Raw genomic sequence first — 8,515 nt, 5'->3', positions numbered from 1 at the left:
CTTGAACCCAGGAGGTGGAGGTTGCAGTGAGCTGAGACCATGCCATTGCACTCCAGCCTGGGCGACAAGAGCAAAAACACTGTCTCAAAAAAAAATAATAATAAAGTTGGAAGTTTTCTGATTACACTGAGACTTCTGCTTTAAAAGGAATGGTTGGTGAGTAAAATACTTCCTCTCTGATGTCTGCTCTTCAAAAAAAAAATAAAAAAATACTGTGCAGGTTAAAAATACAGTCACTGGCCGGGCGTGGTGCCTCACACCTGTAATTCCAGCACTTTGGGAGGCCGAGGCGGGCGGATCACCTGAGGTCAGGAGTTCGAGACCAGCCTGGCCAACATGGTGAAACCTCGTTTCTGCTAAAAATAAAAAAATTAGCCGAGTGTGGTGGTGCGCGCCTGTAATCCCAGCTACTCGGGAGGCTGAGGCTGGTGAACTGCTTGAACCCAGGAGGTGGAGGTTGCAGTGAGCTGAGACCACGCCATTGCACTCCAGCCTGGGCAACATAGCGAGACTCTGTCTCAAAAAAAAATGCAGTCACTGTGGGTGCCCAGGCCAGCGTCCCTGTTAGCTGGTCTTGTGTGCCTTCCAAAGCCAGCCTGTCCTTCGGCCTCCGTGGGGCACCAGGTGCAGGGCTTCTCAGGACCGTCAGGGTCCTCACCCGGTCCCACCCGTCTGCTTTGGGAGGCATAGCTTCCACCTGCAGTCCAGTTCGTGCTGCCTCGGTGTGGCATTTGACTCAGCTGTGAGGTCAGCTTCTAGAAGTAGAATTCTGGATCAAAGGGTATGTGATGTGTACTTGAAATGTTGACTGGAATCTGCCAAATTTCCCTCCAAAGAAGATGCCTGACTGTGGGGATCTGATCCCTGGCAGGACAGATGGAGGGGAGTGGGGTGTCCAGTGTGTTCAGCACACTCGAGGACAAACAGACTGGGGCTGGCCTGGGCAGAGGCGAGAACATGGGGACCACAGCGGCTGAAGGCAAGGACTGGGCCTGGGTGTGAAGCGGGGAGGCCAGAAGAGTGGGCAGGATGTTGACTCCATCCTGTCACTGGCTTCGGGCCGGGGGCAGACACAGCTTCTGAGAAGGCAGCAGGAGGGTGGTGAGACACGCTCTTGTCCTGCTGCAGGTGGTCCTGGGGCTCCCCTGACCCCCAGCCTGGCAGCACGCCTGCAGTCCCCCCTCTGCCGAATGGTGCTGGGTGCAGGCCGCAGTCAGGCAGTGGCCGTGGCAGTTCAGTTCTCGGTGCTCACTTGACGGGCGGTCCCAGCAGGTACCCGGTGCACCCCCAGCATTCTGGACTAGCTCTGCAAGGCCCATGTTACAGAGAAGCCTGTCTGCCCCAGAGTCCATCACAAAGGCCACCGTGTGGCCGCTGTCCACCGTGCATCCACCGTGAGCCCAGAGTGACTTGGGGCAGCCACCTCTTCAGGGGGAGCCCTCATTGTGATACAAAGGTGTCTGCTTGAGCCTGACGGGGGTGGTCAGGTCATTGTGACACAAAGGTGTCTGCTTGAGCCTGACGGGTGGCCCAGGTCCCCGAGTGGACTGCCTGCTGCCCCCCTTGGTCTGTGGTCCCATGCATTCGCTGGGGAACAGGCCCCACAAAACAGCCTTTGAATCAGAGCCAGCCACGTCCGGAAGGATGGAAGCAGCCCGTGAGCCACATGGACTTTGGCAGCACGTCTGTCACCCTCAGGTCCTCATGTGGATGGACTCCCACATGCACAGTGGCTCACACCCCAGAGCCAGACTCCAAGCCCTCATCTGTGGCTCTGCCTCCCCAGGGCTCTTGGAGCCCATCCCTCCAGCAGATGGGGAGAAGCCCCCGGTTGGAAGTGACTCTCCCCTCAACTCATTCCACTGACAAGAGCTGGTCACCCCCTGGGACCTAGGCAGTCGCTTCCCACGCGGGTGGGGGCACCTCTGGGGCCGTCTGTGCATGGAGATGACTCCTGTCTAACAGGATCTCCACTTCCTCCTCAAAGCCGTTTTAACGAAGCCGCAGCGGAACCTCTCAGTACAGGCAGATCCCGACACGTGCGCAGAATAAAAGCCCGTGTCACAGAGGAACGTCAGAGCTGCCAGCTCAGCCAGTGCTTACTTGGTCTGATGGTTTTCCACTCTCCAAAGCTACAGAATGTTACTTAACCCACCATCAGGCTGCAGAATTTTTGTTCTTTTAAACCTTGAATACCAAGAAACAATTTCTAACTAGAGAGAATCGTAAAATACAGCCAATAGCAGTATTCTGCAGTACTCTCTTCCACAAATCCTATTTCTCTCAGCTTCCATGTAGTGGCACTTAGTAAACAATGAAAAGAATTTTTCTGAGAGTGGGCTTTGCTGATGAGGCTGCAGGGACCTGCATGAAGAAGGGCGGGCTGGCCTGGCCGGAGGCGTCTGGTTCATGGAATTTTCTCCAAGAGGGCGCCATGGAGTAGCCGCCCTCTCTCCAGAACAGACCGGTGATCGCCGCCGCCGCCTCCAGGCTGCCAGGGCCACAGCACGGGGCACGGCTGTGGAGGACCCTGCTGTGCTGCTGGACGCAGAGAATCCCAGGGGCCCAGCCCCGGCGCTCCGGCCCAGGACACGCCCTTCCTTCCTGGCCACAGGGACTTTTGGAAGCCCGGCCCCGCCCCCGCTCCGTTTGCGGGTGCTGGGTGTGGAAAGAGCAGGAGGACCCTGCGGAGTCTCTGCGGGGAGGAGTCTTGGGGTCCGTGGTCCCGCCCTCACCCAGGGCCTGGGTGGCGCCTGGCGGTTGTTTCCACTTTGGCTTGTTGGATGCACTGCCGGGGACCTCAGATGGGAAGCCCCAGCCCTGTGAGGACCAGATGGGACCCTGAGCCCAGCGAGGCGTGGGGGGCCCCTCTCCCCCGTCCACTCCTCCCAGCCTCCCTCCTGAGCAGGTGGGAACAGCCCTCCTGCGTCCACAGAAGCCAGACAGAATGGGGATGAAATGCACACTCGGGAGGAAAGGGGTTGGAGGGGTTGCACAAGATGCAAAACATCTTGGCAGAATTTCATCCATGCATTGGACACATCTGTCAGAAGCGTTCGAACCAGAGTGACTCCATCTTGAGTAGGGTCTGGGACTTGGTGGGCTGCATTCTCCGAAAGTCTGGCATTCCTGGCCTCTGGATGTTTACGGTTGAGGGAACAGATTAGTAATGTTTACTACACAGACTCAGACTTGGGAGTGTCCAGATAGCCCGTATCTGGAGAACAAAGGCATTCCTAATTTTGCTTTAAAGATAATATCGATCCTGGCAAAATATACTAATTAAGAAAATAGGCTGGGTGCAGTGGCTCACGTCTGTAATCCCAGCGCTTTGAGAGGCCGAGGTGGGTGGATCACCTGAGGTCAAGAGTTCGAGACCAGCCTGGCCAACATGGCGAAACCCCGTCTCTACTAAAAATACAAAAATCAGCCGGGCGTGGTGGCTTGCACCTGTATTCCCAGCTACTCGGGAGGCTGAGACACGAGAAGCGCTTGAACCGGGGAGGCGGAGAGGTTGCAGTGAGCTGAGATCACGCCACTGCATTCCAGCCTGGGCAACAGAGTGAGACTCTGTCTCAAAAAAAAAAAAAAAAAGCAAATTAATCCTTTATCACAAACCCTTGCATCCGAGCACGCCTCCCCGTATACACCAGCACCGCACCTACGGTGCGCGCGTTCCGAGCACGCCTCCCCGTGTACACCAGCACCGCACCTACGGTGGGCGCGTTCCCCCTCTTACTTCCGGGAACGCCCTGCTCTGTCTATGGAGGAGCTATTCTTTGACCACTTTACTTTTGCAATAAACTTGCTATTGCTTTGCACTGTGGACTTGCCCTGAATTCTTTCTTGCGCGAGATCCAGGAGCCCTCCCTTGGGGTCTGGAGCCAAACCTCATTCCTGTAACATATTTCTAGCGACCACAGAAGGGACTCTAGTGCGGAAACCCTGACCTGACGGCTGCCTCTGGGTAAGTGTTAGGCTCCTGTAACAAATCTGCAAAGGAGAAACCGCTGTGTATCAGGCTGGGCATGGGGTGGGCACCGAGACCTGAGCCGCCCAGAGTGGGGGGCTGCACGTCCCCTGCCCCAGGAATGAGTGTGACCCTGCTGATGTTTCCAGATGGGAAGTGCTCAGATGGACTCCTGGCGTTTGGAGTCCAGCCCGGAGTAGGGTTTGACCCAGGCAGGAGTCAGGCGGGGCTTGGTTCAGGGGCTGAGATTTCGGCCGAGGAGGAATGGGAAGCGGAGAGGAGGTCAGGGGCTGCAGGGGAGGGGGTCCTAGGTCAGACTCTGGGCCTGATTCGGTGGCGGTGGTGGGAGGCCGCCTGTGCCCTGTGGGTGGTGAGGGGTTTTCCTTTTTTCCTTGTTTTTCCTTTTTTTTTTGAGACGGAGTCTCGCTCTGTCCCCCAGGCTGGAGTGCAGTGGCACGATCTCGGCTCACTGCAAGCTCCACCTCCCAGGTTCACGCCATTCTCCTGCCTCAGCCTCCCGAGTAGCTGGGACTACAGGCGCCCGCCACCACGCCTGGCTAATTTTGTTGTATTTTTTTTTAGTAGAGACAGGGTTTCATCGTGTTAGCCAGGATGGTCTTGATCTCCTGACCTCATGATCCGCCCGCCTCGGCCTCCCAAAGTGCTGGGATTACAGGCGTGAGCCACCATGCCCGGCCAAGGGTTTTCCTTGTCTTATCAGCTGGGCCTGCTTTAGCAAAATACCCCAGGCTGGGGCGCTTCAGCCACAGACACTGAATTCTAGCTGCCCAGGAGGCTGGAAGCCAAGCTCAGGGTTCTGGAAGTTCTGTCCCTGGCTTGCAGCCCTTCTCACTGTGTGCCCAGGGGTGCACTTTCGGAGGGTGATGGGGAGAGAGAGAGAAAAAGAGAGAGACCAAGCGAGCAAGCAAGCCTCACTCTTCTCCTGAGGACACAGAGATGGAGAGAGAGACAGAGAGAGAGACTCACTCTTTCTTCTCCTGAGAACACAGGTGAGAGAGAAAGCCTCATTCTTTCTTCTCCCGAGGACACAGTTAGAGATGGAGAGAGAGACAGAGAGACAGCCTCACTCTTTCTTCTCCTGAGGACACAGTCCCCTCGGCAAGGCCCCATCTCCAGCTAAGTCACTTGGGGGGTTGGGGCTTCAACCTGTGGGTTTTGGGGGGGACACAGTTTAGTCCATAGCACACTCTATTAATGTTATTTAAAGCAGTAACGTTTTCTACTTTAAAAAAACCCGACATCATTCAAAGAAAAACTATGCAGTAAATAATTGCAGAGAGGCTTGGGATGAGGCAGAGGCTTGAAGGTGGTGACGTGTGTCGGCCTCACAGCCGCCCAGGTGCAGATCTTGGCTGCCTGAGGGCCTTGCAACCCTGAGCTCACTGCCAGGTCCAGAAAGCTCCAGGGAGCCCAGGCTCGCCCTGGAGGTGGCTACCCAGGGCCACAGCCACGGAGCTGAGGAAAACGGCCACTTGCAGGGCAGAAGACACAGAAACGGGCTCGGGGAGCCAGGCAGACATAACTCGCTGTCAGGAAACACCAAATTAGGGCGTTATTAGAGTTTAAAAAGCCCTAGAGTGAGAATCTGGGGACTCAAACACTTCTGTACCCCTTGTGCAAGGCTTGTGTGGCACCTGTCCCAAATCCAAAGGCTGAGAACATGGAGCCGACTTCCAGACGCCATCCTCCAGGCTGCAGTGCTGAAGCCGACTGCTTGCCAAGCTGGGCCCTCTGTGGCGAGGGGTCCCCCCACAAGGCTAGTGGGTCTCTGTGGGGGCTGGTCTCCATCTGGGAGGTGAGGGCTCCTGTCTTTCCTTCACTCCCTCATTGGGAATTGGGAAGGGACCTGTTCAGATTGATGATGGAGAGCCCGCTGACCTATGGGATGTTCCCAGGACCATGCCTGCTTCCAGGGCGCGTGCCCTAGGATGAAGCCATCAATAAAATGTCCGGGAAACCCCAGAGCAGACCCCAAGAGCAAAGCCCCTTCACGGGTACAAATTGCCCATGGAGGGCAAGGAGAGCCGAAACGTAGGAGCAGGTGGGGCCCTGCCTGCCCAGCCCCGTTCTGGGTTTGTATGGAGATAGTAAAGTGTTTGCCTTTCAAGACAGGCTGGCACAACGGTTCCTGCCTGTAATCCTAGTGCCTTGGGAGGCCAAGGTGGGAGGATCACTTGAACCCAGGAGTTCAAGACCAGCCTGGGCAACATAGTGAGAGCCCATTTCTCAAAAAAAAAAAAAAAAAAGCATCTGGTGGGCCCTAACCCTAAAGGAGAGCCTCAGGAGGGGAAAAGGCACCCACATTTCTCAGGCCACCTGTGTCCGTGACACCGGCGCCTGCAGGTTGCTCTGGGAATCGATGTTGGCAATTCACCGAAGGCGTGACGGGGGTGAGGGGCTGTTGCTGGGCTGGGCAAGTTTAGTCACACAGGAAACCAGGTCTGGGGTCTGTTGCACGTGATGTGCGGGGGAGACGGAGCTGTACTGCACCCTGGGAAGCCGCGGGTGGTAAATGTTCTGTGTTTCCCAAGGGATCTGGAAAGCGCGTTAAATCCCACTGAAATCCTCAATTTGGGCTTTAATCACGTGGAAAAATGAATCAGAAAATAGTCTGTAATGATCCAGAAGGGTAAACAGTCACACACCACATAAGATTTTGGTGGACTGACCGCATGCACAACGGTGGTTCCATAAGGTTCCAATTCTGTAGGTTTACGGTACCTTCTCTGTGTCCGGATACATAAATTCTGGCCACTGCGTTCCAGTTGCCTGCAGTTCCCACACAGTAACATGCTGTAAAGTTTGCGGCCCAGAGTGATCCCCTCCATCAGGCACCCTGAGCAGACAGTCTTTCCCACCTAGGTGTGTGTGCGTGCACTCCGTGATGTGTGCACAGGGACCAAACCACCCAACGCCGCACTCCTCAATCCCTGTGCCTAAGCGACTCGTGGCTGTGTTTGATGATGTACAGCCTCTGCAAACTAAACGTTCAATCTGAGAATACGAGAAAACTTGGTGGAGATTCCACAGTCTCCCCTCTTGCCCCTCACCCCAGCCCTTTACTTTTAAGGATGGAACACCACGCACAACCGAAGTGGCAGCAATCCCTCACTGCCCGCCTGCTGATGTCGGGGCCTCACTCGCAACCTTGTTTAATCCCCAGGTGCTCCTGCAGACCAGCAGTACGGGAGGAATGCCACCACCATTACACACGTGGAATCGGAGCTTGGCCAATTCAGGCGACAGCACCAAGAACAAGAACATCACTGACGCTGCTGACGCCGCCCTTGTGAGGGTCGCCAGGCGGAGGCTGGAGGCTCAAGACGTGGACCCAGGTCTGCTCCCCGGGATGCTTTCTCCCTGCCATTGTCTCTTGCTCCATAATCTCAATGCTGGGAACAAGTGGGGACATTATCAGCAAGGGGACACTGTCCCAGAGACACCTGAGCCACCCCACAGAACCATGCAGCTCTCAGAAGCCCTGCACGTGGCCAGCTGGGGAGATGCTGTGAGCTGCCGCTTCCGGTTTCTCTATAGGTAACCGGATTCAGGGAGGCATCCACCTGGGAGAAGAGAATCTCATTAACTGTGGCTGGATCAGCAGCAGAGGTGGCCATGGCTGTGCCCAGGGCAGGGCCCCACAGCCGGGCCTGACCATCCAGGGCTGTGTGCCTTGGGGCTCAGTCCTCACAGGAGGGGCTGCCCCAGCCTCTGGGCCTGGTTCCTCGAGGGTCCCAGCGGCAATGAGCCCCGGCCCCCCCTGCAGCCCACAGCTCTGTGCTCACGCTTCCTGATGCTTCCTCCCGGCCCGACTCATACTCCCCACCCCCACACTCCTACCTCAATAGACCACCCCCCAAAGAAACTACTTCCAAGGCCTTGTCCCAGGCTCTGCTTTCTGGAGACCCCCGGAAGTCACCACGTGAGGCGTGTGCAGCAGAGCCCCCAGTGATGCTTAATTTTATGTGTCAATTGACTGGGCCGCAGGATGCCTGATAGCTGGTTACATGTGTTTCTGGGTGTGTCTGTGAGGGTGCTGACAGGTCAGCATTGGATTTGGTGGACCCAGGAAAGCCAACCCTCTCCCCAGCACAGGTGGGATCATCCAACCTACTGAGGGCCCAGACAGAGCCGATAGGTGGAGGGGGTGGTCGGCCTTCCCTCGGCCAGTCTGCTGAGCTGGGGCAGTGAAAGCGCCAGAATGAACAACTATTTTAATACACGGGTAATTTTTCTTTTAAAATTTGTAGAGGTGGGTTTTGCTATGGGTTCATCAGGTGGGTCTTGAGCTTCTGGCCTCAAGTGATCCTCCCGCCTCTGCCTTGCGAGTAGCTGAGACCACAGGTGCACATCAGTGAATTTGATTTGCACATTTTATTTAAGGGTTTTGCGCCCTGTAGTCATGAGGCTGGCGTGTGTTTCTGTTTTTTGTGCTGTCCTTGTAGGTTTGGACATCAGGGTCATGCTAGAGTTGTGGTGGAAAGTTTCCATGGTTTTCTATGTTGTGGAAGATCTTTACATAAT

Source organism: Pan troglodytes, chromosome 22, assembly GCF_028858775.2.
Source record: "Pan troglodytes isolate AG18354 chromosome 22, NHGRI_mPanTro3-v2.0_pri, whole genome shotgun sequence".
Taxonomy (NCBI): domain Eukaryota; kingdom Metazoa; phylum Chordata; class Mammalia; order Primates; family Hominidae; genus Pan; species Pan troglodytes.
The sequence above is the reverse complement of the archived record's forward strand: the minus strand, read 5'-3'. Positions refer to the sequence as shown.